Source organism: Monodelphis domestica, chromosome 8 (genome assembly GCF_027887165.1).
Source record: "Monodelphis domestica isolate mMonDom1 chromosome 8, mMonDom1.pri, whole genome shotgun sequence".
Classification (NCBI taxonomy): domain Eukaryota; kingdom Metazoa; phylum Chordata; class Mammalia; order Didelphimorphia; family Didelphidae; genus Monodelphis; species Monodelphis domestica.
The window spans coordinates 17144174-17161347 of NC_077234.1; the positions used below are offsets into that span (position 1 = coordinate 17144174).

The 17174-nt window shown below is 39.9% G+C and overlaps 1 protein-coding gene across 1 annotated transcript in view; it reads left to right on the forward strand.

The window, feature by feature from the left end:
• The first annotated feature begins 1119 nt into the window (after window positions 1–1119).
• Window positions 1120–17174, forward strand: part of VN2R653 (vomeronasal 2 receptor 653) — a 46904-nt gene continuing 30849 nt past the window's right edge. The window contains exon 1 of the mRNA XM_056806797.1: window positions 1120–3035. The gene's annotated coding sequence lies outside the window, so the exon portion shown is untranslated. The remainder of the gene's footprint in view (window positions 3036–17174) is intronic.

The window sequence follows — 17174 nt, forward strand, 5'->3', positions numbered from 1 at the left end:
ATTATATCTACAACATGGCTCACTATTTTCTCCTCGAAGCTGTTCCTTCTTCTCAATTACTCTATTACTTTTCTAATTAATTAGTTAAGAAAGAATATTTTCCCATGGTTCCATGATTCATGATTTTCCCCTCTCTTTCTCCCTCCCCCCTCCTGGAGCTGATGAGCAATTCCACCGGGTTATCCATGGATCATTGTTCAAAGCCTATTTCCATGTTATTCATATTTGCAATAGAGTGATTTTTTAAAACCAAAATCCCAAACCTATCCCCATCAAACCATGTAATTGATCCCATGTTTTCCTTCTGCATTTCTGCTCCCACGGTTCTTTCTCTGGATGTGGATAGCTTCTGTCTCCTAAGCTCCTCCTGTTGTCCTGGTTCATTGCATTGTTAATTACTCTGTGACTGTTGAGGGCACTACCATCTTTGTTTTCATTCAGGCTTATAGCCTTAGTATTTTTTCTGTGAGGAATCTAGGCAGTACAGACAAGAGAGAGCTAGACCTTCAGTCAGGAAAACCTGAGTTCAAATTCAACCTCAGATACTTACTAGCTGTGTGACCAGGAGTAAGTCGTTTAATTACTGACTGCCTCAGTTTTCTCACCTAGGAAATGGGGATAATATTAGCCCCTACCTTCCAAGAGATCTTTGCAAACCTTCAATGGTGGTTGTTATTATCATTATGGTGTTAATGAGGATGATGAATATCCTTGATTCTTCACTCACACTCTGCCCACCATTCCCCCTTTTCCAATTTATTGCCAGATCTTCCTGTTCTTACCTTTATGACACCTATCTCTATACATTCCCTTCTTTCCACTCCCACATCTGCCATAATGCCAACACTCCCCTCCCCCCCAACCATCTTACCCCCTCCCTCATTCAATAAACTCATCTCCTCCCTCCTGGACCATTCAATCACCTGCTGGTCGAGTTGCCCGACAAGTGCTCAGTTGTCAAAGTGATCTCCTAAATGCACAGGTCTTACCATGGCACCTCCCATTCAGTCAACCCCAGTGGTTCCCCAGGACCTCTAGAATCAAATAGAAAGTCCTTAGTTTGGCTTTCAGAGCCTCGGAGATCTTGCCCTTTCCACCTTTCCAAGCTTATGTTTTACACCTTCATGTACACTTTATGATATGGTAGCAATGCCTCCCTGGCTGCTCCTCACCCATGACACTCCATCCACTGGTTCTGTGGCTTTTCACTGTCTCTCTCCCTCCCCTTCCCAGTGCCAAAAAGGCTGTCTCTCCCTTCTCATCTCTCTCTCCTGCCTTCCTTCAAGCCTTTCCCAGAACCCCCATGATGGGTGCCTTTCCTTTGGCACCATTTCTCATTGATCCTGTTATATACATTTTTTGGCATGTTGTTGATTGCATGTTGTCTCCCACATTCGAAGAGAAGCTCCTTGAGGGCAGGGACTGTGTTTTTGCTTTTCTTCACATCCCCAGGGCTTAGCACCATGCCTGGCAGGTGGGAGATGCTTAATAAATGCTAGCTGACTTACTATTGATTGTCTCATTGGCCCTTATTAGGAATTGGACTCTCCTTTATCCCAAAGAGAGCTGGGCAAAAACACTTGATAGAGAAACTAGATCAGATGGTGTGTACAGCATTCTTCCCTCTAGTTCTCTCCTTTGCCAAGAGGTGGGAGCTACACTTCATTCCTTCTGGAACAAAGACCCATTGCTATAGTGATTCAGACTTCAGTTATTGTTGAAGTCATCACATACACCATGTCCTGGTTCTGCTTCCCTCTCGCTCTTGTTCAGTTGGCTCTTGCTCTTGGTGACTCTGTTTAGGGCATTCTTGGTGAGGATCCTCGAGTGGTTTGCTGTTTCCTTCTCCAGCTCATTGGACAGATGAAGAAACAGGGACAACAGAGGGACTTGCCCAGGGTCACACAGCTTATAAGTGTCTGAGGCCAGATTTGAACCCACGAAGAGGAGCCTTTCTGATGCCAATCCCAGGCTCTATACACTGTGCCCTGTAGCTGTCCTAATACCCTCTTCCTCAGTTTATAGAAGTCTTTCCAGGATTCTCTGAATTCTTCCTATTTGACATCTTTTACTTCACTTTGATGCCATCATTTTTTTACCCAGTCTCTAATAGACGGATACTCACTTTGTTTCCAATTCTTTGCAACTAGGAAAAATGCTGATCTGAGTATTTGGGTAGATTTTTTTGGGTAGATCTTTCCAAGGTGCTTACTTCTGGTTGGGTTCATTATAGACTTAAAAAAATTATTGAGTATCTTGGGTAAACCACCTCATTTTTTTTTTCCTGAGCCCTCCTAAGACTCATTCAGTGTAGGTAGAGTTCATAACACAATTGAGGAAAGAAAAGCACTTAGTAAAGATGACTTAATGCAACAGTGCCACCCTGTGTTAGTGAAGTCCCCTAACAACACCCACCAGTCAGGAAAATGAAATAAGGATTGAGAGACTGAACCAAGACCTGAGAAGTTTTAGAATTATCTTAGAAAAGGGAGGATTCAGAAACAACACCTGTAGTCTTTGGCTACTTAGAACTATTGATCTTAGATAGGATTAAAGCAGTGAATATATTAAAGTATGGATCTATGAAGATTGAAATATTTAGAGAACTGGATTGCAAGAGTTTCTCAGATGGCTGAGACTTTAGGAAAGGTGCTTGTAAATCTGCAAGAAATCCTAAATCTAAGGTTGGGAGGGATCTCAGAGATAGTCTAGCTTACCCTCCTTCCTTCCTTCCTTCCTTCCTTCCTTCCTTCCTTCCTTCCTTCCTTCCTTCCTTCCTTCCTTCCTTCCTTCCTTCCTTCCTTCCTTCCTTCCTTCCTTCCTTCCTTCCTTCCTTCCTTCCTTCCTTCCTTTTTTAACTTTTAAAAAGGGGAAATTTTTGGAGAAGATATGGCAAAAGCAGGAGTGCAAACAATCCATTGAACTGAGAGTATCTTTCCCTGTTTCCATCCTGGTTCCTGAGAAGAGTGGGCTCAAACTTCAAGTGATGCTACAGAACATTTGACCCACCAATGTCACTGCCAAATTCATTACAGGTAAGAATGAAGTCACTTCCTTGCTTGCATATTGTTGGCCTGAGTCAAGAAGGGGACTTGGTCCTTCAAAACTGTCTGAAAACTGGGGTCAACTCCATTTCCTGGACCCTTGGTATTGTCCCAACATTTTTTTTTACCTTCTGTATATGGATTCAGCAAGGGCTAGGCAATTGGGATAAAGTGACTTACCCAAGGTCACACAGCTAAGAAGTACCTGAGATCCAACTTGAACTCAGGATTTCCTGTCTCTAGGCTTGACTCTCAATCCACTGAACCACTTAACTGTCCTCCATGATATACTTAATCTTAAATATTTTTGTCTTCTCCATCTAGAATTTTAAAAGCCTAGATAATCAACAAAACATTATATCAATCCCTGATATGTAGTATTCTAATTTTCCATCTGAAAATGCTCATCCCGAGAATTTAACAATTGGCTCTTACAAGCCAGTATAAGCTTGTCCCAGAATATCTGTGCTTCTGCTTGAGATGGGGCATACAAAGCATTATTGAAGACATTGGCTCATGGATTTAGAAGTGGGTACTTTGAAAGTCTTTTAGTCCAAACTCCTAATTTTACAGATGAGGAAACAAATAATGAGAAATTAGGTGACCTTTCCAAGGACACACAGAGTTAGGATTTGAACCTGAGTTCTATGACTTCCAGTAGAGTTCCCTTTCTATTAGGCTTCAAGGGAGAATGGGCTACAGAAGTGACACAGCCCTATGGCAAAAATGAGATAGAGAGCCTGAGCCCCAAGATCTAGAAAAAAGCAAGGCTTTCTCCAATCCATTGGGAAGAAGATTTATGGAAAGACACATCCTGACATGGGAAGAGAAGCAGATGGCTCGGGATCTAGACAAAACTTCTTTGACTCCGACTCCCTCCTGTAGTACCTGGATGGTTGACAATGTCTCACCCTTGTATTTACAACCCTCGCACAGGCTCAAGGTGCCTGGTATGTAAAAAATGACCACTTGATGCTTGCTTTTTATTCATCAGCCTTGATGAAGGGAATGAACATGTGTTCCAATAAGGTAGCTGCTAGCTGCCACCATGGTAAATGCTTCAGTGGCTAGAGAAGGGCACCTATGTAATAGTTAAAATTAGTTTCTCTCTGTCAAGGAGTATTATATTTTATGAGGTTTATTAAAGGTTAAAGATTAAAAAAAATACAGAATAAGAAAGCACATGTCTAGGCCCAGAGAGGCCCATTCAATTTCACTTACATCATGAGAGATGTGTCTGCTGGGAAGCGGAAGCAGGAAAGAGCCTCAGTAGGTGGAGAACTCCTTTAAATAATAATTTGTGATCTCGCCCAGGTGAGAATTCAGTGTGATTACAAAGCGTTCTGGGAAGTGAGCAAGGACTTCTGGGGACTGGAGTCCTGGGTTCAAGTCTCCATTTTTTACATTTCTCTGTGTGATCATTTTGGGAAAGATTTTCCCCATAAGGATCATGAAAACATAATCAACTTACAGATTACAATAATTTGAGGATAAGAGAGAGAAAAAACCCCCCAAAACCAATAATTGCTGGACACATTGAGAAAAAGCCAGTTAGGGGGCAGTCCCCTTTGGCATAAGAGTGTACATTCAAAATAAATGTTCAATCAACTGCACCCAAAGTTCATTCTTGATCTTCTTGTGCAGCTTGTGGTCTGGAGGCTTCTTCATGGTGTCTTCTCCAATAGTTCAGTTTCTGGATTTGGAGAGGTAGCATCTTTCTTTACCTAAAATTCTTCTCAAAAGGAATTTAAACTTTGCAATTTAAATAATGATATTTTTTACATTTCCCCGTGTTGTGGGTGATTGAAAAACACAGGATCACTTAGGGATGCATGGCTGAGTTATGAGGTATATGAATCAATTGGCAAGAGATATTAAAAAGACATCACAAAAATCCAAATAAAAAAGAAAATTTCTGGATGAAAATATAGACTATCAAAGTCTTATGTGTAAAAATTCTAAGTAAAAGAAAATAAATCTATAACAGGTCCTTGAATTAGGGCCCAATTAAAATGATTGAAGCAATGATGCATTGATGCATTTACCCAGTTAGTAGCCAGGACAACAGAAAGGTACCACACTATGAAAGGCAGAAAAGGGACCAGATTATAGGAGCCAGGGGAGATTACAAAGCATCCTGGGAAGTGAGCAAGGATTTCTGGGGACTGGAGTCCTGGGTTCAAGACTCCATTTTTTACACCTAGAATAAGGAAGATCTTTAAACCTTGCCTCAAACATTTCCTAGCTGTGGGATCCTGGGCAAGTCATTTAACCTCAACATGACTCAGTTTCTCAACTATAAAACTGGGATAATAATAGCACCTACTTCTCAGGAGTTTTGTTGTGAGAATATCAAGTATCTGTTCTGACTATCTTGGAATATGGTATGAGATGGTCTGTGCCTAGTTTCTGCCATATTGTTTTCCAGTCTTCCCAACAGTTTTTGTCTATAGTGAGTTCTTCCCTTCCAAATCTTAAATCTTTGGGTTTATCAAACATTAGGTTGCTATGGTCATTTATGACTATGTATTGATTACCTAACCCATTCCATTTCTCTGATTCTTAGCCAGTACCAGATTGTTTTAATGATTACCACTTTATGAGACAATTTGAGATCTGGAATGGCTAGATTTCCTTCCTTTATATTTTTAAAATTAATTCCCTTGATAGTCTTGACCTTTTCTCTTTACAGATGAATTTTGCTATTTTGATTTATAGTTTTTAGCATCACTCATGTCTAGGAAGAGAGTGATTCCTTGCTGGACATTGACTTTCAAAGCAAGGAAGAGAAAGGGGCAAGTGATGGTACATGAGCAGGGGCCTGAAGTGGTGGCAAAGTGCCACCACTTTGGTTAAATGATTACAGTTTTGACTTGACAAGGACTATTTTAGTTTTTGGTGACTTTAATAAACAGACATATGTGTAAAGATGTAAAGAAATCAGAGTCTGTTTTGTATGCCAGAAGTGATCTGTGGTTACATTGTTCTGATATTTGAGGGGGTGTTTAGGTTACTGTCCAAATTTCTTATTTTTGTGGTTTTTCCTTGGCAGAGAGGATAAGGAAAGTTAATTAACTGAAGGATTTTATAGCTATATGAGAAGAATAACTAAATACCCAATATGTTACCAGGAAGGTTCCTGACTGACTGAAAATTAGCTTGGTATATTATAGAATGTACCATTGAGTTCAGGCTAGCAATCTAGATTGTGGAACCTTAAAATGGACTTGGGGGAGGTAGATGGTACTAACCAGAAGTCATCAAGTTCAGGAAGTTAGAATGATACAGCCTAGACCTGAGGAATATTATTTAAGGAGTAGATTAGTAATTTGAGACAGTGTAGACAGTGTATATTTTTAAAATTTCTATTTTATCTTTTCTTAGCAATTAGCTAATTCTTAGAAATTAGCATTTCTAATTATCCCATTGTATTATTTCAGTATTTGCATGTTTTGACTATCCTTATAAATACCATAACTCATGTCCTTGGTTTCTTTGTAACACAATGGACCAAGTTACATTTTAGGACCTCTGATTCTTTGCCCCACACCAAATATTGTACTTGAGAATATCAGTAGCTGACATTTCCCTAAGGAGAGTTACCAGCTCCCCTTAAAAGCATTTAGTCTCACAAAGCAAAAAATGGAAGTTCCCTTTACATACTAAAGAGTACAGAATGGACTTCCATCTGAGCCCACAGAATTGATAGATTCACCAGTGAGCCACATCTTCTCTTTCCACCAAAGACCCATGTACTCATTGTGACTCAATGGGACTCTAGGAAAGGGGAGATGTCAAGGTTTGCCCTTTCACATAAGAGCTACCCTCTGAGGATCCCTCTGTCAATACCATGCCATTCTCTTACCACCAGTTCCTTGGAGGCTCGCTTTTTGAATCTGGTAGATCAGCATTTAGCACCACCATCCCTCAAAGATCTGCCTCCTATTTTTCAGTCCTTGCATTTTATTGCCCTCTTACAGCCTCTTACAGCTCAGAACCCATTCAGGTTTAAACAATTTTGCCATTCTCCAGAAGATGGCAACCATCATCTTCTCCTGAGGTGTAGTTCTCTAGCTGCTGGTTTGAATGATGAGATAATTCTGTAGCCTAGATATCTTTGGTTCATTAACAGGATTATGAATCAGAATGTATTTGTTTTTTATGTATCTAATACACATAACCATATCTTCCCATTCAAAAGGTCTCTCTTAGTGTGATGGGAATTCTCTTTTTTTGAACTACTCAAATGAATTTGTTGTTCTTGACTATTCATGATGATTAAATTGTGAGTTCTTTGAGGGGAAGGGCTCTCTCTCTTTCTCTCTCTCTCTCTCTCTCTCTCTCTCTCTCTCTCTCTCTCTCTCTCTCTGTATATATATATGCCTATTTCTGTAGATCTTAGCACAGTGCCAGGCACAGAGTAATTACTTGATAAATGTTTTTAACTGGCCAGTAATTTCTCTTTGCCTCCTCCCTCTGCTACAAAGGTTTGCTTCCTTTTTCATACCTGTATGAACCACTGAGTCCTGGGATTCAAAATAGTATTTCGGACTCTTCATATGTTTTACTCTCTTCTGCCTTTCTCTGGGGCAAATGTATGGGATTATTCAAATTTTAATGGAACTGCTTTTCAAAAGACCTATAAATTTGATGGAGGAGGACTTTCTTAGTTCAAGCATGTAGGAGAGAAAAAAAGGAGAGAGGCAGAGATAAATAGAGAGAAATATACAGAGAGAGATAGAGATGGTGAGAGATACAAAGATACAATACAGAGAGTCAGAAGGATAGAGAAACAGAGAAAGAGAGAGAAAGAGAGAAAAGAGAAAGAGAAAGGAGAGGAAAGATAAGAGAGAGGGAGAGAGAAAGAGACAGGGAAAAGAGGGAGAATAAAGAGAAGAGAGGAAGGGAGAGAAAATACAAAGAAAAGAGAAAGAACAAAGAGAAAAGAAACAGAGAGAGAAAAAGAAAGGCAGAGAGACAAGAGAAAGTGAAGAAAGTCACAAAGAGAAAATGGAGAGAAAGAAAGAGAATAGAGAAAAAAGAAAGGGAGAAAAGTGGGAAAGGAATAGAGAAGAGGAGAGAAAAGAAAAGGAAAGGAGAGGGAGATTTCAAGTTCTTAGCTACACTTCAGATATTTCAAGAATCTGTGATTTTACCAAGATGGTTACTCCCTTTACTGAAATAAATCATCATCCCACTATTTTAGAGAAGGAAGATCCAAGAAGAGGTTCAAGGAGTTTGGGAAGACCAAAAGGGATTGAGAGATGGCAGAAAACTGTTCAACTTTTTGTGTTTTTATTTTTCTATGGTGAGGAGAATGATCTCTGGATTGGAAAGAACAGAACAAAAAAGCCAATAAGGAATTGATACCCAAGATAAATAAGGAGATAGTAAAAGAGCAGCTAGATGCCCTTGATGTAATAAAGTCACCTGGGCCAGATAAACACTATACCTGAGTTTAGAAAAAAACTGGTTGATGTGATTGCTGAGGCACTCCATGAGGAAATCATGGTGAATTGGAGAGGCAGTACAGCTTTGGAGAAGGGCAGGGTTTTGTTTTTTTTTCCTCTTAGTAGAATACTAACAAAAATTCATTTGTTGTCATCAGCTTTGTCTTAATTTTTTAAAAGAGGAAAGAGAATGGAGCCTGCCAAGCCAGTGACCTTGACTTTGAGTCCTGGAAAATTATAGAATGCATTATTAAAGAGATGAGTGGTGAACAGAGTCTAGAAAAGGAAGCAACTTTCTCTCCCAGCTCCAGTTCTTTCGTTGCTCTCATAGAACCAGGTCACACTTTTAGATTCATTCTTTATTAGCTATCTGTGTTTCTGTACTTAGTAAACATCTTTTTTATTTAAAAGATAATTTATTTCCCAACTACGTATAGTAATTTCCAGAAACATTTTCTGAAGTTTTAAGATCCAAATTGTTTCCCTATTTCTTTTCCCTCCCCCCTCTTGGAGCTGGTAAATAATTTTACCTGAGTTATACATGTATTATCATGCAAAACATATTTTCATATTGTCCATTATTGTAAAAGAATATTTATATAAAGCCAAAGCTGCACAATAAAAACCCAAATAAATTAAAGTGAACAATTGTATGCTACCTGCATTACAGCTCCATCAGTTCTTTCTCTGGCATTCTTTGTCATAAGTCCTTCAGAGTTGTCCTGGATCATTGTATGGCTGAGAATAGCTAAATCTTTTACAGCTGATCATCACAATGTTCTCCTGGTTCTGCTTATTTCACTCTTCATCAGTTCACATAAGTCTTTCCAGCTCTTTCTGAAATCATACTTTTCATCATTTCTTACAAAACAATAATATTCCATCACCGTCACATACCACAATTTGTTCAGCCATTTCCAGTTCCTTGCCACCACAAAAAGGGCTGCTATCAATATTTTTTTTTGTACAAGCAGACCACCCCCCTTCCCTTTAAAAAATGTCTTTGGGATAACAATCCAGTAGTGGTATTACTTGATCAAAGACTATGCACAGTTTAATAGCCCTTTGGGCATAGTTCCAAATTGCCCTCCAGAATGGCTAGATCAGGTTACAACTCCACTAATATCCCAATTTTGCCATACACCCTCCAACATTTATCACTTTCCTTTTCTATCATATTGGCCAATCTGATAGGTGTGAGGTGGTACCTCAGAGTTGTTTTGATTTGCATTTCTTTAACAGAGTGATTTAGAATATTTTTATATGATTATTGATAGCTTTGATTTCTTCATCTGAAAACTGCTTGTTCATATCCTAGTATACATTTTTTAAAAATTTAAGTTGACTTTAGAAGAATCATGGTGGTTGTTGTTGTTTCTGTTCAGTTGTTTTAATTGGGTCTGCTTTTTTGTGACTCTCTTTGGGGTTTTCTTGGAAGTTATTGGAGTGGTTTGCCGTTTCCTTCTCCAGATCATTTTATAGATGAGGAAACTGAGACAAACAAGGTTAAGTGACTTGCCTAGGTCACACAGCAAGAAAGTGTCTGAGGCAGGATTTGAATTCAGGAAGATGACTCTAGGTCCAGAAAATACACCACCTAGTTACCTTTACCTTAGGAGCACAGAATTTCAGGGTTAGAAGGTCTCCAGGGCCATCTGGTCCCACCTACATCTGAAAAAACAAACCCCTCTGAAAATTGAAACACTAATACACAGTTGGTGAAGTTGTGAACTGATCCAATCATTCTGGAGGGCAATTTGGAACTATATCCAAAGGGTTATAAATTTGTGCATACACTTTGCAATACAATTTCTAGGTCTATACCCCAAAGATATGAAAAAAGAAAAGGACCCATATATTAAAAAATATTTATAGTAACTATTTTTGGAGTGGCAAAGAATTAGAACTTGAGGGGATGCCTATCAGTTAAGGAGTGGCTGAACAAATTGTTGTATATGAACGTGATGGAATACTATTGTGCTATAAGAAATGATTAGTAATATGGTTTCAGAAAAACCTGGAAAGACTTCTATGAACTGATGCAAAGTGAAGATAAGCAGAACCAGGGGAGCATTGTACACAGTACCAGGAATAATACATGGCTATCAATTATGAATAACAGCTATATAATGATCTAAGACTATTCTGAAGGGTTCATATTGAAAAATGCTATCCATCTCCAGAGAAAGAACTGATGGAGGCTGAATACAGATTGAAGCATACTTTAAAATCTTTCTTTGTTTCCTTCTTTCTTTGTTTCCTTCTTTCTTTGTTTCTTTCTTTGTTTCTTTCTTTCTTTCTTTCTTTCTTTCTTTCTTTCTTTCTTTCTTTCTTTCTTTCTTCCATACAGAAGCATGTTTTTGCATGATTACATATATATTACATATATATAAAACATATATGAAATTGATTGCCTTCCTAATGATGAAGAAGGGGAAGGAGAGAATTTGGAATCCAAAATGTAAAAGAAATTGTTAAAATATTACTACATGTAATTGGAAAAAATACAATATATTAAAATAAAACACCCAGCCCCACAAATGGTCATCCAGTCTCTGACTGAAGAAATTCATTGATGAGGAGTCCATGATGTCCTGAGGCAGCCCCTAACCATATTAATGCTGAATTAACTTCTTAACTAGTTTTGTTAATTCCTGGTTCAGCTGATCTTTAGGTACCAAATAGTACCAATAGTACCAATTCTAATCTCTCTTCTTTTTCAACTATTTTAATATGGCTTTTGTGATCCTCACTGAGTCATCTCCTCGTCACTTTCATATGGCATGGAGTTGAGCAATTTAAGGTTGGGCTCCTTCCCTATGTAGTGGACCTTTGGGAACTGTGTTCCTCAATACCTTTGAGATGGACCGCGTGTCCCCATCACTTCCTTCAGCAAAGACTTCCCTCTGTACCTCAATATTAGTCTCTTGAGACAATTCTCCTTGTTTCCCTCTCCAACAATTTTTCCCATTGACTCTTTAGAATATTATCGAGAATATCATTTCTGGGATGACTTCCCATGTAGAATTTTAGATGACTAGATCCACAGGACCTAGTGTCACTAAGAAATCAGGAAAACAATAAATCAAGCTTGGATTTGTGGTGTTTGTTGATTTCCTAGGTGAAATAAAAAACTAAAACTAAAATAAAAATGGAACAATTTGTTTTAGTGAGCTAGTTCAAACTGGCTCTGATATGCCTTTTAAGGTTCCTTGAAGTTCCATATAAAATGGTAGTGTGAGTCTAAGATCAACATAGGCATAATATTCATACCTTCCTAGACATGGTGGTCTTTAAATAGCAGATCATCTTTGCACAGCACCTCTCTGTTATATGCTGGCCCCTAATTAGTTGATATTTGCAAATATAGCATATACAAAACATTTGATTTTTATAAGTATCAACAACATCAATAAAACACTAAACTAATAATCATATGTCCTTCTTTCCTGAACACTACTACAGATATTTACATGGAAGTAGTCAGTTACAACGTAGGAATTTTGAGATGTTTGTGGTTATTAAAAATGGATTCCGCTTTCTTAGGCTTTCTATGCTTTCTTCAGCTAAATTTCCAATTTCCCTTTTTATGGAAAATCCATTTCCCTTCATGAAAGCACCAACACCTTTTTCCTCTCTCTGCTCGCATAACCTTTGATTTCTGCATTTCCAAAAGGTGATATCTCTCTATAGTTTGAATCCATCAATGTGCACAAATCAGTTTTCACTATTTTTAAAGTTGGTTTTAAGGTCTTGCTTTGGAGTTGGAGGACCAACACCCATTTCTATTTCTCAAACTTCTCCAAAGTTGCCTTCCACTTATTATCCCCTTGCCAAGGGCAATGATCCATGAAATTAAACTTTAAAGCCAGTAGCAGCAGCTTAATAGGAAATGTGATTTCAAAGCTCAGTAGTGAATTCATAAAGTGGCGATAGAAAGTCTTTTCATCATATGTGTTGGGTCATGGTTGGTGTATATCTGGTTGACACACGAGCAGCTATATATAAAAAATCTGAAGTTTTAGAAAGTTAATACAGTGTGGTGGAAAGGACACAAGACTTAGGTGGAGATACTGGGATTTGAATTCACTTCTGATGTTCAGAGGTAGCTAGGTGGGAAAGTGGATAGACATCTGGGCTTGGAGTGAAGAAGAACTAAGTTCAGATCTGACACTTTCCAGTTGTGTGATCTTGGGCAAATCAATAAAAGGAAACCGTGTGCCTTACTTTCCCCATCTGTAAAAAGAGAACAATAATATCTACTACCTCCCAGGATTCTTGTGAGTATCAAATGAGGTCATATTTATAAAGTATTTAGTACAGTGTCTAGCATACAGTAGGAATCTAGTAAATGCTTATTCCATTCCTTTAATAACAGAGTGAACACGGGCAAATCACGCAATTGCTATGAATACCACCAGCAATAACTATTCTATTAGGTTATTGTAAGGATCAGATTCTATCTTGCATTTAAGTGCTTTGTAAATCTTAAGAGAACTCTAAACTCCATTCTGTTATTACATGGAATTGTTTTTGTAGTGAATGGCCAGTGCAACCTCAGAGGCAGAATTTATGAGGAAATCCCTTCCTTTTCAAAGGGAACTCCATGGTTTTCCTTAAGTTCTCTTAAACAAACTCTCATGGAATCTTGAATGAATCCCTCACTAGAGAGCCCTTCCTTGGGGCTCTTATTATTTTTATTCCCCAACACCTCTCTAAAGTGACATTGAGCTCTGATTATTTTAGAATTAAATATGATTGTCTAGAATAAAAGTCTATAAAATCCCTTCACAATAAGCTGTCAGAGGACACAATCACAAGGCTAGAGAAGTCTACCAATAGTTATCTTTGATAAGGAATGACTCAATTGAAATCTGATGCAATACGAAGCTTGCAAGGTGTTCACTGATTCCTTTGGTTACTTTCTGCCTTAGTCTTCTCCTCTCCCTTAAGAGAACACAGATTCTTGGTAATCAGTTTTGCATCTTGACGAATAGTTAACAACGATCACTGGTGGGCTGGAAGGGTGACAGATGGATGGAATTTTGGGGGGATGGTTAATTCAACTTAACAAGGCAGCTGGAGTAGTGGACAGAGAAGGCAGAAAGGACATGATAGGGGCTGGTTCTCTTCGGAGACCGACTCTGGGGAAGAAGGGAGAAGAGAGAGAAAAGTCCTGCGTGGATGAGAAGTTGACAGGGTCAAGGGGGCCATGAATGGGATCCTAGATTCCATTTTATTGAGCACTCAGGTCCAATATTTGTACAGTTTCTACACTCTATGATCAAAGGAAAATAACATATCAAGAGCAACCATCCTCGGTGCCAATTAGAGCGTCCAGCTGCAGTTAGGAGTGTTCTTCATCCAATGGTAATCTTCAAAGCTCCTTTTGTTCTGTCACTGCTGACATAAGGATTTTTTTAGCAGTATAAAGGTACCAGGCTATGGCTGGGCAGATGCATAAAGGCCTCTTGTCCCAGAGACAGAGCTCAAGGTTTTGTGGTAGTAAGTTAGCTGATCAGGATGTTCTGAGCCAATTAAGAAAGCCAGGTGTTCTTAGACTGTGATTTGTAGACCTACGAGGTCCTTGCTAGGGTCTGAGGCAAATCTGCAAATATGTCTTTTCTGGCTGCTTTTGCCTCAATGGGCCCAAAATGTCCTTATGGACTTGTCAGATACAAGCATTTACTAAGACCCTATGATGTGCCAGGCATTATTTACAAATAGTATCTCATTCAAGCTTCACAACAGGGGATATTAATCCTGTTTTTGGGATGAGGGAACTGAGTCAGACAGAGGTTAAGGAACTTGTCCAGGGTCACTCATCCTGTGTCTAAGGCCAGGTATTCCTGGCCCTAGATTCATCCTGGCCACCAAATTGCTTCTCAATAGAAAATGGAATGGAATAGCAGAAGCGGGTCACTTTCAGCTGCCTCAGTTTACTTGGGGAGAAGTTATTTACATTATGCCAGCAGTAGGTGAGAGGACAAACAACCTGAGTGTGTGGAACCCCCTCCCTCCCTGAAAACTTCCTGAAATAACTCCCATTTCCACGGTGATTTGAGCTTTGCTTCTAACAAAATCTGTCTCTGGCACCTCATTCTAGGGTAGAGGCAACTCTTCCTGGGTTCTTGAAGGCTTTTCCAGGATGGCACAAGTTTAGAGAGATTCTCCCCTGCTGGAAGGAATCCTAAGATTGGTACCTGGATGGGACCTTGGAGTCCTTCTAGTCTAACCCTCTCATTTTTATAGAGGAGGAAACTGAGGTTCAGAGAGGGAAGTGAATTGCCCAGGATCACACAGGTCATATGGGATAGACAGGTTGTGGACTGGTTGTGCAGGGAACGACTTGGATAGTTGTAGACAGACTTACTGATAATAATAATACAAAGAACAAGAATAACAACTTACCTTTACATAATGCTTCAAGTTTGCAAAAGGTTTTATATTTATTTCTTCATCTGAGCCTCTCAACAACCCTGTAAGGTAGATGCTATAGGTATCATCTCCATTGTAGAGGCAGGTAGGTGGTTCAGTAATTAGAGCCCTGGTCCTGTAGTCAGGAAGAGCTGAGTTCAAATCCAGATTCAGATACTTATGAGCTTTGTGACCCTGGGCAATTCTCTTGACTTGTTTGCCTTAATACACTGGAGAAGGAAATGGCAAACCACTCCAGTATCTTTGCCAAGAAAACCCCTTGGATTATATGGTCCACAGAGCCAGATGTGACTGAACAACAACAACAGCAGCAACATTTCAGCTCCATTTTACAGTCGAGGAAATTGAGGCTCAGAGAGATATTAACCCAGCTGGGAAAACTCAAGGATGCTCTTCCAGGCTCCATAGCCAGTCTGATTTTTCTCCATCACGCTTCCACAACATCAGAAATAGGAATGAGTCTATTTCAGTGCTTTGGCTTTTGAGCAGAAAGAGACCTTAGAAAGATAATTCGACACACATCGTCTAGTGGGTCCTCACAACAGCCTTGTAAATGACCACTTTGGGGACAAAGAAATGAGACTTTGAGAGATGAAGTGACTCAACGGAGGTATCACAGACGGTCAATGCAGCTGGGATTGAAAGGTCTCTGATGCCAAGCTCTGTGAGTTTCCCATGATGCCCTGCTCACTCTGAAAGCTTTGATAACTGGCATGCCTGACCAAACTAGAGAGCAGATTTTTCGTCCACTAGCAAGCCCTCTCAGAAATCTAAGCTCAGGCTGGGTAAAATCTGACGCCTTTTTACGCCTCTCTGTTTCTCAGTCAGTGCTAGCGAAAGAGGAAACGAGTTCCAGATGGAATTAGCAATCTCGCAAAACTGAATTACAGGTAACACAAAAAATGGATCGGAGCCACGAGTCAGAATTGATCTCTATTTCATGTGGCCAGAAAATGCATTGAAAATGGGTTCCATGCTGTGCCGTATTTACATTTAGAGAGTCTATTTAAAAGGATGCAGGTGGATTGATGGCCTGCCCAGGATCCACAAAACAGGGGGCAGCTGAGGCAATTCTCAGAGATGCCAGTGATTCTACAGCCCAGGGAAAGCAGGGATCCCCGAAAAGCTGCATTGTCGGGGAGCTGCCCCTGCCCCAAAGCTTCTCTTCCAGCAGGGAGCTCTAGGACTGTCCTGGCCCTTCCTGGCTCGCCAATCCTGGGCAGGACCTCTTGCTTAGGCTGTTAAGGAGGACCAGTTTTTCCAGGAACATGCTTAGAACACCTCTGAAATCATTAGCACCTATTAGGGCGACACTCCAGGCTTGTTTTGTCCCTTGTCAGGAGAAGATACAGGTGTTCCACCTGCCTGGAAGGAGGGACAAGTCAGGACAAGTCTGCAGGATTGTATGGAGCAGTGCCAGCATCCTCAGAGGAGGGCAGCAGGATGACCAGCCGGCATCCAGGCAGGAAGAGGCAAATTAGAGCCTCTCACAATGGATGACAAAGTCCATCAGATGCTTCTTTCTCCTCAAGTCTAGGTTCTTGAGACTGGACTCTGGTGGAAATGGAAACAAACATCCCCTCCTCCATGAAGTCTTCCCGATTCTCCCCCACGAGGAAGTGATCTGAGCCTTCTCTAATTTTCCCATTATTTTGATTGGCCCTCTTCTCTACATTTGCCTTATGGTACATTGTAATTACATGGGTATTTGCTTTATCTTCCCCTGCAAGGTGGATCTGGAATCAGGGAGACCTGAGTTCATCATGCAGCAGCAGACACTTACTGACTGTATGACCCTGGGCAAGTCTCTTACCTGCCTTGTGCTTCAGTTTCCTCATCTGTAAAATGAGGGTGATAATAGCATGTCTAGCACAAGATTACTTTAAAGACCAAGTGTGTTAACATATGGAAAGCATTTTGCAATCTTAAACTACTGTGGAAATGGTAGCTCTCTATTTTTTCTTGGACAAGGACTGTGCCATTTCTCATCTTGGGTATGACAAGCTCCTACGTCTGGGCTTACCAGTAGGTACTTTTTACATTTTTTTGGGGGGCTGGCCCAAGTTTCTCCACCAATGGCTCAGCATTTTATACTCTTAGAAAACTGCCTGGGACACCGAGAGATTGTCCTTGAGCTGGGACTCCCACCTGCTGGTGTTAGAGGCAGGACTTGAACTGGGATATTTCTGAGGGTAGCCCTCTTCTCTAAATGCCTTTAATATAATGTTATTGTTTTAATGAA